The sequence below is a fragment of the Salvia miltiorrhiza genome, chromosome 3 (genome assembly GCF_028751815.1).
Source record: "Salvia miltiorrhiza cultivar Shanhuang (shh) chromosome 3, IMPLAD_Smil_shh, whole genome shotgun sequence".
In the NCBI taxonomy this organism is placed as follows: Eukaryota; Viridiplantae; Streptophyta; class Magnoliopsida; order Lamiales; family Lamiaceae; genus Salvia; species Salvia miltiorrhiza.
This window is the reverse complement of record NC_080389.1, coordinates 12,394,678-12,407,185: the sequence shown is the minus strand read 5'-3', so window position 1 is coordinate 12,407,185 and position 12,508 is coordinate 12,394,678. Positions and strand designations below refer to the sequence as shown.

At 41.3% G+C, this 12,508-nt stretch overlaps 1 long non-coding RNA gene across 1 annotated transcript; it reads left to right on the top strand.

Annotated features, from left to right (window-relative positions):
• Positions 1–3,361: 3,361 nt before the first annotated feature.
• LOC131017664 (uncharacterized) lies at positions 3,362–4,478 on the top strand. Its single transcript, XR_009099760.1, has 2 exons — positions 3,362–4,058; positions 4,128–4,478. It is a non-coding gene; the product is annotated as an uncharacterized LOC131017664 (long non-coding RNA).
• The last annotated feature ends 8,030 nt before the right edge of the window (positions 4,479–12,508 follow it).

The following is a 12,508-nucleotide window of genomic DNA, read 5'->3' as shown; positions in this document are numbered from 1 at the left end:
GTGGTTTGGAGTTTGGGGTTTTACTGTATTTGTCTTAGCAACATACGAACAAAGGCAGTCTAGGGGTACATCTTCTACAATTCTTATTTTCCTAGTGGTGAAAGAGTGCAGCCTGTTCTTGCTTTGCATAAGAGTTATTGGTGTTTGCACTATAAAGAGTGTAACTTTGCTAAGTTCATTATGCCTACAATGGTTTTCTATCATTGTGAAACTGATCATGCTTTGGTATGAATGCTTTACTGGAATGGATATTTGAGATAGAATCAATACCTTGAATGTTTGTTTTGGTTGTTGAATGAACTGAGATAATCTGGCAGTTTGGCAGAGTAATGAATAAACGATCTCTCTCTCACTTCTTCAAGTGTTAAGGTGTTACTGGAATGGCTTGAGGATACTTGGCAGAGCACCGAATGAAGAGCAGTGCAGTGTGGAATGGGAATGAAATGAAGATTAATAGCTGCTGAAATCTGAAACCACATGAAGGTGTTCGGGTGTGAAAATTTTGCAAATATGCTGCTGGAGCTGGAGTCAAAAAAGAATATTACATAGGCGTGGAGTTGGAGTCAAAAAAATGTCCAGAATAGATGGCTGAGCATGCTTAAGGGATAGCTGCAGATTTTTTTCACACACATACACTATTCCTTTTTTTTTTTTTAGTGTTGGTAGATAGATAGAAAAATAGGGGTTTGTAAAGTGAAGTATAAACAGAAGCAATAATTCTTGTCTTGGAATTTCTATATCTGTAATATTGTATTGCATTTTTTTTTAAATAAAATCCAACTACCGGGTTTTGTTAATATCGCGTGTTTATGAAACTACTCGATATCTGCTTCCTTTCTTAGCTAGAATAAATTCTAAATTAAATCCGTAGATTTAATTCTTCATAAACCGGAATAAATTCACGACTCAAGAAATAATAATAAAAATAGAAAAATAATTCTATTGTGATTAATAAATAACATGACTTCGCTAAGTCAGTTATGAATCTGAAATAATTATTGACTTACTCAATAATTTTCATTGCGATTTATTTACGCGAAACTACTGACTTGGTAATAAAATAATAATCCTGCTTAATAGAATATAATCCAGTGTCATAAGCTGAATTTAAATCATAAATAATTACTGGGTTTGATTTACTGAAAGATGAAATAATAATTATCGTATTCCTGGATTTAAATATAATAAAAGAGCGGGTTGTTACACTACAATTGTCATCTCCTCCCAAAGAAGAAGCACATGGCTTAATGTCAACTTTCTCAGAGACTTAGGAAAAGTGAAGATATCCTTATGGTTAAACTGTCACGACCGCACTTGCTAAGGATAGCAAATTCGGGGAAACCGCGACTAAGGGAGGGAATTTAGGAGCGGGAGTAAGAAAGGGGCATATTCGGTTTCTTGATGACTCGTCTTGTATAAGGAAATCAATCGAAATACCTAGATATCAATGAAGGCCACAAGGGGACCGTACATAATATTATTCAAAGGGGTACTCAACGAGTTTGAGTACATTATTAAATAGTACATATTGTTTTGACAGATAACATAATGTCTTAGTAAAATCAGTGTTTGCAGCGGAATAATAATTTGAATATATGTATGAAGACATATACTCTACTCTGAGGTACTCATCCTAGATTGACAGAAGCTCCGCTTGCACACTACATCCTCGATCACCGCTCAACCTGCACATTTAAAAATACATGCAGGGCTAAGTACAAAAGTACTTAGTGGACACTTGCCGAAATTTACATACATGCATAATATTTTATTGTCAAGCCTTTCAACAGTAGTAAGATACGAGGGTTTTCCTTTAAAGACTCGTATTTACCAAACATAATATCATTTCTTTCATCAATAACCCGCGCAGGTATTTTATATCATTAATCACCATATCAGTAACTCGTGCCGAGAGGGAGGCCTCCCTCTACGGACACTATGATCGGCCAACCCGCTAGATGACTCACGATCACAAGGTGTACACTAATTCCGAAGGGATTTGCGGTCCCATCCAGAATCCGAATTCGATTAACATCAGATAGGCAATTAATAATAAAACATAAAGCATTTAGGCATTGACAATATCATTTAAATTCATAAGCATAAAGTCTTAACAATTCTAATATATAATTTTAGTTTATACATAGAAAGCCTACCTGAATAGCAGACTCACGGTTTAGCTCTAACTCTGGTGCTTGACCTTTAATTCGAGAAAATAAAATAAGATTCTAATTCTCGAAAAATCTCAATAAATGAGGATGCGTGAAATGATTATGCATGACTCATATTCCTTTAATTAAATTATGAGATGCTAATCCTATCTAAGGAATTAAATCTCGTCTTATGAGGTCGGATTATTGATCTTTAATAATCTACTCATCTTAAAATAATCTAATTCACTTACTAATTAATAATTAGTAAGTCTTAAAATTTATCACTAATTAAAAAATTAGGATTAAATAATGGGGCCTAAATTAATAAATCTCATTGGGCTTAACTAATAAATTTCATTGAACTTAATCAATTTAAAATAGTAGGAGTTCAATTAATAATAAATAATAAATTCATTATTAACAATTAATAGAAGCCCAATCAAAATAAATAATAAGAGCCCATTTATAAAAATAATAGAGTCCAAACAATATATATATTAGCCCAATGGAAATAAAATAAGCAAAACCCAATTGAATTAATCTCCGGCCCAATAAAATAAACTAGGCCCAAAAGGAATTTAATTCGAGCCCAAATGAACAAATTCGAAGCCCAGTGCATTAATAATATTAGGCCCAACATCAATTAAATTCTAGAGCCCAACAAATGAGGCCCAAGATAATAAAATCATGAAGCCCAATAAGTGAGCCCATCATCATCCTTAAAATAATTAGTAAATTTTAATATTAATCTTATCTCGTCAAAACCTTAGACTCAAAACATTATCACATACTATCATTTAGGTTCGAAACTATTTATTCGAACATCAACATGCGCATTAATCATAACTCGTTCTATTTATGTCATCAAGTCAAATATTCCGTTATTTAAAAAAATAAATCCTATAATATTACATAGATAAATCATATCATCATAGATCATGCTTTCTTATTTTTAAAATCATTTAATCATTTTCAAATAATCCATATTAATAAGTCATTTGAAAAGAATTAATTTAAATGAGAGTTTAACTCAAAATATTTCATTTTATAATCCATTTATAAATACTTGAAATAAAGAACTCCATTTAAATAATTAATTTAAAGGTCAATATATAATTAAATTAATCAAGCTCAATTTAAATTAATAATTAAGAGCTCAAATAATTTAAATAGATATAAGCCCAAATTAATTAGATAAATTAAGTCTATCATGTTTTTCTTTGAATAAGCCCCAAACAATTAATTAAATCGGCCCAAACAATTTAATTAAATCGGCCCAAGAGTTTAATTAAATCGGCCCAAGAAGGAGCCCAATATTTTCGGCCCAAACCCGGCTCAAACCCGGCCCAAACCCGGCTGAAACCCGGCCCAAACCCGGCTCAAATCCTAACCTAAATATACACACACACTAAATACACTCAAACACACACATAACACCAAAGCTGCGCCTCTTCTTTCTTCTTTCTCACTCTCTCTCTCGGACCTCTCTCTCTCCCGACTCTCTCTCTGTTTTCTGCCGCCACCGCTGCCGTTCAACGGCGCCGTCGCCGCCGGCGAGCGGCGCGGCCTCTCCTTCTCTCTCCCCGAACTCTTCCCCCCCTCTTCTCCTCTATCTCTCTCTCTGTCTCGGCCGCTGGAAAGGCACAGCAGCGCCACCACGCCGCCGCTCCGTCGCCTCCGCCTCTCCTCCATGGCAGATCCGCCGTCGCTGCAACTGGATCTCGGCGAGCACCGTCGACTGGAAGCCGCTGGAGCTGCTGTTGCTTCTCGCCCGGAGTCGCCGCTGAAAGTCAGCCGCACGCCGCCGCCTTGGGTGTTCACGGCCATCGCCTGGCCGTGGAAGAGCACGGCCGCCGCCGTTCGTCGTCGGATTCGCTGTGAGGAGCCGAGCACCGTCTCACAAAGGTAAGCCCCCGGATCTCCCTATTCTCATTTTCTTTTTCTTTTTCCTCATCTTTTCCCCTTTCTTGGCAGATCGGAGACAACGGCAGGTTCACCGCCGCCGCTCCGTCGCCGGCGACGAGCCACCGCGGCTGCCGCCTCCCTCTGATTTCGACTCACACACACAGTAGGTTCAAGCCACAATTTCAGTCATAGCATAGATGATTTGAGCAAAATTCATACATAGTCAGGAAATAATTATCTCTATATGTCCATGTAAAAAGTCAAGATCTTTAATTGTTCTTCAATTAATCACACTGCATATAAACACCTCACTTGCAAATTCAGCCTTTCGAACATCAATGTTAAAACGAGTTTATACACAAGTTGTATGCACATAAAGAGGAATATGAGCAGTTGTATGCGTTGGTGGTTCTTTTGGAGTTATGAACTTGATACAGAAATGGAGTATTTCGATTTAGAAAGTAACCTTGAATTGGTAGATAATGATTTACTGTTTCTGCATAATAAGCATGAATAATAGGATATCAGAAGGTGCTCTGTAAATGACAAAGAAATGAGATGGAGAAATACTTGTAATAATTACCATGAAGTTTGGTTGGAGGAATGAACGTAGGAGACGTTGAGTATGGAAAATAATGGTGAAAGTGCTGTGATTTTAAAGAAAAATGGGGTGGCTTGGATGGATGAGGATTGTGGAATTTTTTTCAACTTGCAGGTATGAATACTTCCAGCCTGCATGTGTGACTGAAGAATTTCTTCAGCATGCGTAGCAAGAATTTCTTCAGCATGCTTTAGGATTCAGCATGCTTGCCATTATTCTAATTAAAAAAAATCTAAGAGATTATTATATTAATTATAAGGTTCCAAACTCATTTAAATACATTAAGACATATAAGCCTAATTCTTATTGAAGCATAAAATCCATTTGAGCTTGCTTCTAACATAAAATAAATTACTCATGGGCTTAAGTAAACAATCGATAAAAGATTCATATTTAACACTTCAGTGTTAAATTCTCCACAATAAATTAATGGACTCAAAATATATTTTGAGTGCATCATCTATTGAAAATAAAAAAAAAATAAATCATCACATATATAAATTATCAAATTCATATAAGTTCGTATTTTATTAATGGAAGCTGAACTCTAATTACCATAATAAATCCTTAAATCAGTAATTAAAAGTATATAATCCTTAATAAAAAGTCGGGTCATTACATACTATCCCCCTTAAAAGAAATTTCGTCCCGAAATTTGCATACCTATGTGAAAAGTTCTGGGTATTTTTCTTTCATCTGGTCCTCAAGTTCCCACGTTGCTTCTTCTGGTCCATGGTGTCTCCACAGTATTTTGACTGACGCGATCGATTTATTCCTTAACTCTTGCACCTTTCGGTCCAAAATGGCTTCAGGTTTTTCCTCGTACGTCAAGTCTGGGTTAAGAATCATTTCATCTTGATGAATCACGTGTTTGGGATCAAACACGTACCGTCTCAGCTGTGACACGTGGAACACATTGTGGACGTTTCCAAAGCTAGGTGGCAGTGCCAACCTATACGCTACGGGACCTATTCTTTCAAGGATCTCATAAGGTCCTACAAAACGGGGTCTCAACTTACCCTTAACACCGAATCTAACGATCCCTTTCGAGGGTGATATTTTAAGGAAAACCTTGTCTCCAATCTGAAATTGTAGTTCAGTTCGTCGGGTATCAGCATAAGACTTCTGTCTGTCCTGGGCCTCTTTAATTCTTGCTCTAATCTGGCGGATGGTCTCAATCATCTCGCTTACTGCATCTGGCCCAAGGATTTTTCTTTCACCCACTTCATCCCAGTAAAGTGGTGATCTACACTTCCTTCCATACAGCGCCTCATAAGGTGCCATATCAATGGTTGCCTGGTAACTATTGTTGTAGGCGAATTCGATTAACGGCAGCACTGATTCCCAACTTCCTCCTCGGTCTAGCACCACTGTCCTCAACATATCTTCAAGGGTCTGAATTGTCCTTTCTGATTGTCCATCTGTTTGAGGGTGAAAGGCGGTGCTAAAGTTTAATCTCGTTCCCAACTCTTTCTGCAAACTGATCCAAAATCTAGAAGTAAATTTTGAATCTCTATCTGAAGTAATGGATATTGGTATTCCATGTAGCCGTACAATCTCACGAATGTACAGTTGGGCTAGTTTCTCCGATCCATGGGTAATTGGAATCGGTATAAAATGAGCGCTCTTTGTGAGACGGTCTACTATTACCCAAATAGATGTGTTGCCCCTATTTGTCTTGGGTAGACCCGTCACGAAATCCATCGCTATGTGCTCCCACTTCCATTCTGGAATTTCCAATGGCTGTAATTTCCCATATGGTCGTTGATGTAAAGCTTTCACTTGCTGGCATGCAAGGCAACGCTCTACAAACGAGGCTATATCTCGTTTCATCCCGTCCCACCAAAATTTCTGTTTTAGATCTTGGTACATTTTGGTACTTCCGGGATGAGCGGTATAGGGCGTGTCATGAGCTTCACTCATGATCTCGTTTCTCAGTTCCTCGTTATGGGGAACACACAATCTTCCTTCAAAAAGAACTGCGTTATCCGTTGCCTCTTGGTAGCCTCCTGGCGTGCCTGTTCGGATCTTGAGACGAACTTTTTCCAAGCTCTCATCCGCTCTCTGGGCACTGACGATCCTTTCTCTGAGGTCTGGGACGGCTACTAGAGTTGCAATAATTGCTCTTGTCGTTGCCGGTGGCTGAACCACTTCTATCTTCAATTTGTCAAAATCCCTTACAAGTGTGTCCTCTTGAGTGAGAAGAAGTCCTAACTCGGATTGAGTTTTACGACTTAAAGCATCAGCTACTACATTAGCTTTTCCCGGGTGGTAGTTGATACCGCAATCGTAATCCTTCACGAGCTCGAGCCATCTTCTCTGTCTCATATTCAAGTCTTTCTGCTCAAAAAAATACTTAAGGCTTTTGTGATCAGTGAAGATTTCACATCTAACTCCGTATAGATGGTGTCTCCAAATTTTCAAAGCATGCACAATTGCTGCCAGTTCCAGATCATGAGTGGGGTAGTTCAATTCATGTGGCCTTAGTTGTCGCGAGGCGTAGGCAATGACCTTTCCTTCTTGCATCAACACACAACCTAGCCCATTTTTGGACGCGTCCGTGAAGATCACGTATTCTTTATCGGCTGCTGGAACTGCTAGCACTGGTGCAGTTGTCAATTTCTTCTTCAGTTCTTGGAAGCTGGCTTCACACTCTTCGTTCCACTTATACTTGATTCCTTTGCGAAGTAATTGCGTCATTGGTCTCGCTATTTTAGAGAATCCTTCGATGAATCTCCGGTAGTATCCTGCCAAACCTAAGAAACTTCGGATTTCATTAGGTGTGGTTGGTGATTTCCACTCGCGCACTGCTTGCACCTTGGCGGGGTCCACCTTGATTCCATCTGCTGATACGATGTGCCCTAGAAACATTACTTCTTTCAACCAAAATTCGCACTTGCTGAATTTGGCGAACAACTTCTCCGTCTTTAATGTCTCCAGGATGATTCTCAAATGATTTTCATGCTCTTGTTCATTCTTAGAATAGATGAGGATATCATCTATAAATACTAAGACAAATTTGTCTAAGTATGGATGGAAAACTCGATTCATGAGGTCCATGAATACTGCCGGTGCATTGGTTAGACCAAATGGCATGACAACGAATTCATAGTGACCATATCTTGTGCGGAAAGCGGTCTTAGATATATCCTCTGGTCTGATCTTCAGTTGATGATAACCAGACCTTAAATCTATTTTTGAGAATACACTGGCTCCTTTGAGTTGATCGAACAAATCATCTATCCTTGGAAGAGGGTATTTGTTTTTAAGCGTCAGTTTGTTCAACTCTCGATAATCAATGCACATCCTCATGGTTCCATCTTTCTTTTTGACAAAGAGTACAGGCGCTCCCCAAGGCGAGACACTGGGTCTGATGAAACCCAAGTCCAAGAGTTCCTGTAGTTGCACCTTTAATTCTTGTAGTTCCTTTGGGGCCATCCTATACGGTGCCTTTGATACTGGGGCAGATCCAGGTTCTAGATCAATGGTGAAATCTAGTTGCCTGTCTGGAGGTAGTCCTGGCAATATTTCAGGAAAAACTTCTGGAAAGTCTCGTACTATTGCCACATCTTCCACCTTCTTGTCTTCACTAGCTTCCCCGTTTAGGTAGACGAGATAAGCTGTGCTTCCTTCCTTCATCATCTCTTTTTTGGCTTGTAATGCGGATATCACTGGTACTCTTTTCTTCATACCTATGCCGTGAAATTCCGTCGGTTCCTTTCCAGGTGGTCGAATAGAAATTTTTCGTTCACTACAAAGGATGGTGGCGTGATTCTCAGCTAGCCAGTCCATTCCTAAGATTATATCTACATCCCACATGAGCAGAATATTAAGATTGTTCGCTACCATCTTAAGTTCTCCTATTTCAAATTCTACGTTCGAGCAAACATGTGTGGTGGTAGATCTTTCTCCTGAGGGTGTAGTGATTTTTAAGGCACACTTAGCTCGTTCTGATTCGATTTCTAAGGTATCTACGCAAGGGGCAGATATAAAAGAATGCGAGGCACCAGTATCGAACAGAATCATTATGGAAAAACCTTTAAGCTTGCCCATACCTGCCAGGTTTCCTTGGTTTTTCTCGGGCTGGTTTTGGGTGAGAGCAAAGGCTCTCGCCTGCTGCGGCAATGGTTGTTGCCGCCTTTGTTGCTGTTGGCGCTGTTGGTTCTTGTGTTGGTATTGCTGCTGGTATGGCTGTTGTTGGCGGGGCTGGTATTGGTATTGCTGCTGGTATGGCTGTTGTTGGCGGGGCTGGTGTTGCCCTTGAACTGCTTGCAGGGGCTGGGCATAAGTGGCCCTGATTGCCGCGCCCTGCTGTTTGTTGGGGCATTGTGAGGAGTAGTGGCCCTTCTGACCACACGTGTAGCAACTGTCAGTTCCAGCCTTACAGACACCACGATGTGGTTTGTGGCATTTTGGACAAAGGGGAATTTCATTTTGTCTTTGGCTGCCTCCAGCTGGGGCAGGACCCTGTTGCTTCCCTTGTCCTTGTTGCTGATATTGTCCCAACGGCGCATTTCCTTGCCATGGCCTCTTGTTAGTCTGGTTTTCATTTCCTCTATGGTCGTTCCAGTTGCGCTTCCCTTTAAAGTTCTGAGGGCGTGCAGGTGGGTTGGCTGGCGCTGAGGTCTGTGGTGGAGCCAACCTTTCTACTGGCATCGCAGCTTCGATGTCCAGTGCCCTGTTCAAAGACTCAGTGTATGAGAGTCCACCATGACTAGCTAGAGTCATCCGAATCTCGTGCCTCAGACCGGCACAAAATTTCTCCGCCATTTTCTCATCAGTATCCACCTGTTGTGGAGCATAACGCGATAGATCGCAGAACTCTCTGTCATACTCTGTCACCGTCTTCTTCCCTTGTTTCAGGCTATAAAACTCAGCCTCCTTCTTCTTTCTGTAGCTCTTGGGAATATACTTATCATATAATCCCGTCTTAAAGTCTTCCCAAGTGTATGCTGCCCATTGTTCGGGAGTCAGAGTCTTTCGGCGGGCTTCCCACCAAAAGTCAGCCGATCCGGCTAGTTGGAAAGACATACACGAGAGTCGCTCCTCTTCCGTGCAGTGTAGGAAAGTGAAGATACGCTCTAAGGCGCGTATCCAAGCTTCGGCCTCGGCTGGGTCTCCTGTCCCAGTGAATGTGGGCGGATTCTGTCGAAGAAACAGTTCTTCAGTCCTTCTAGCAGGGGGTGGAGGGGGTGGGGTAGGTTCCCTGTCGTTTCGCCGCCCTTCAGGTATTTCATCGCGATTTCCATCATTGTTAACGTTTCTCCTAGGGGGGCGACCTCGTTTAGGCGGCATTCTGCAAATTACAAACACTTTTTTTTTATACATTCTATACAGGAATCTCTAAGGCAATTAATAAAGAACTGTTTGTCAAATTTAACTTATCATAACTCCAAAACTAAGATATTAACAAGAACTGTTGCATACACAAGTCACATTATTCAAAGTTACTACATTCTTAACTGACTCGTGAAGAATAAAACCCGTAGAGAAACATAAAACATACACGAGATCGTCGTAGAAAACCCATGCTAGGGTTATTTATATCTCATGGAAAATTTTCTCATCGAGGGCTTTTACATCGTCAACCCAAAATGTAAGTAAAGTCTATCTAGTACTCCCTATGATGTATCGGCTTACTAGTTAAGCAATCACAAAAGGGTTTTTATTCACGGAACGTCCTAGAGATCAACATTTCCGTACAAATGCTAGCTAGAAACAACATAAATAAAATCATAGTCATTGGAACGAATCATCGTTTCCGGAGTACATCCACAAGTTAAAACTATCAATTATGTGAACTCTGAGTCGCGGTATGACTGCTCCTCGGTGACGCCAGGGGGTCCTCTTCTGGATCCTCCTCGGGGTCCTCCTCCTCATCCTCCTCGGGGTCCTCCTCCTCATCCTCGCCCGGCTCCCAGCTGGGCAACGGAGTCTCTCCCTGGCCCTCGCCTGTCTCCTGCATGATCTGGGCTGAGCGGAAGATATCGTCCACAATCTCACGGATCGGATCGTCTCTGGTGCTGATCCTGGCCGTGGCACGAGGCTTGATTGGAGCTGGAGTTGGCACGGGCTTGGGACGAGTAATTCTCATCGTACCATACTGTGCTGTATCGTCATCCTCCTGCATAGGGTATTTGCCCCTATCTAGAAACTCCCTCATGTTGGCCATGACCCTGTCGACATTTGCCATGGCAGCCTCAAACCTTGCGTCTATCGTAGGTATCAGTGGTGGTGGAGTAGCAGTAGCTCGGATCACTGAGTCAGGGGGCGATGGGAAATCCCTGCGAGCCCGTGGACGAGAAGGGCCTGCCTCGTCATCGTGCCTACCACGGCGCCCTAGAACTGAGGCTCGTGGTGGAGAATCTCGTGGCAAGGCCATCGGAGACTCAGGGGCAGTAGCGGGTGTCTCCGCTGGCAAAGGCGTCCCCACCTGTACGTAGTCTCCCGGAAGGATATAGGGCCCTAGAGGAGCACGGCCCCACAAAGTGAAACAGATCTGAAGCTCTGCAATAAAGCTAGGGAAGTCTCCCATGAGGTCGTGGTAATCTTCTCGGCGAAAGGTGTAGTGGGCAGAAATCTGTCTAGCCCATCCCTGCCACTCGGAAGGTAACAGTAAGATCAACCTCTGGATACCGTCATACCCTGATACTCCATGTGCACTCGCCTCGACCCAGTGTCTGTGAAAACCTGCGAGGAACTGTCCGAGGTTATCCCCGTGACATGGAGCATAGGTGCGGTAGGACCGCTCGACTTCCTCTGGACTAGCCCATGGGGGCAGTGGTCGTCGTCGGGTGAAAACAGTTCTCGCCATCTAACAAAGGAAATTCTATCGTCAAAAGTAGCACACGACAAGTAACTTAAGGTGATAAGGTTCTAAATATCTAAAATCGGAAAACAAGTTCGGTTCAATAACCATAACGTGCAAAAATACCTCATCATCTAAATCTAGCATTTACACAAGTCATACAAGTTCTTAATACTTAATCACAGATTACCTAATTCGACTATCATATAGTTCTAGTGTCGTTGTTTACCGAACTTAGGGCTTGTTATGTGATGATGATATTTTCTTAAATCTAGCAACGAGCACTAAAAGTTTCAACAAAATAAGTTCAAAAGGCCAAGCTAATTCGAGATCTCATCGTAGAAAAACACTCGAATATTTAAGTTATGCCCTTGCCATCAACGTATTATTGGCGTTCGTTACGCTGCTCAATCTTCATGCTCGTGGTTTCATCATGCGACCCTTCGTGTGATTCTTCTTTCTCTATTTCGACCATCATTGTCGATGTCATCGTAACATGAAGAAAAAGTTAAGGCATCTCCCTAAGTTCTCTTCTATGTTCCGTCGTGAGAGTGAGCATATATAACTTAACAGTTCTAAGTTCTTGTGATTCATACCATAGTCATACTTATTCATGCTTCATACATTTCAAGAAATTAACTTAATTAAAACTTGAAAGTACTTACCATAACCTCCGTTGAGCGTGACGAGATGTAGTGCCAAGCTTTTTGTCAACTAGTTCAAAGTATATTTACTTACTTAATCTAGACTCAACTTAGAAGGAATGAGTAGTACTCAGAGCAAAAGAAATGCTCTGATACCATTCTGTCACGACCGCACTTGCTAAGGATAGCAAATTCGGGGAAACCGCGACTAAGGGAGGGAATTTAGGAGCGGGAGTAAGAAAGGGGCATATTCGGTTTCTTGATGACTCGTCTTGTATAAGGAAATCAATCGAAATACCTAGATATCAATGAAGGCCACAAGGGGACCGTACATAATATTATTCAAAGGGGTACTCAACGAGTTTGAGTACATTATTAAATAGTACATATTGTTTTG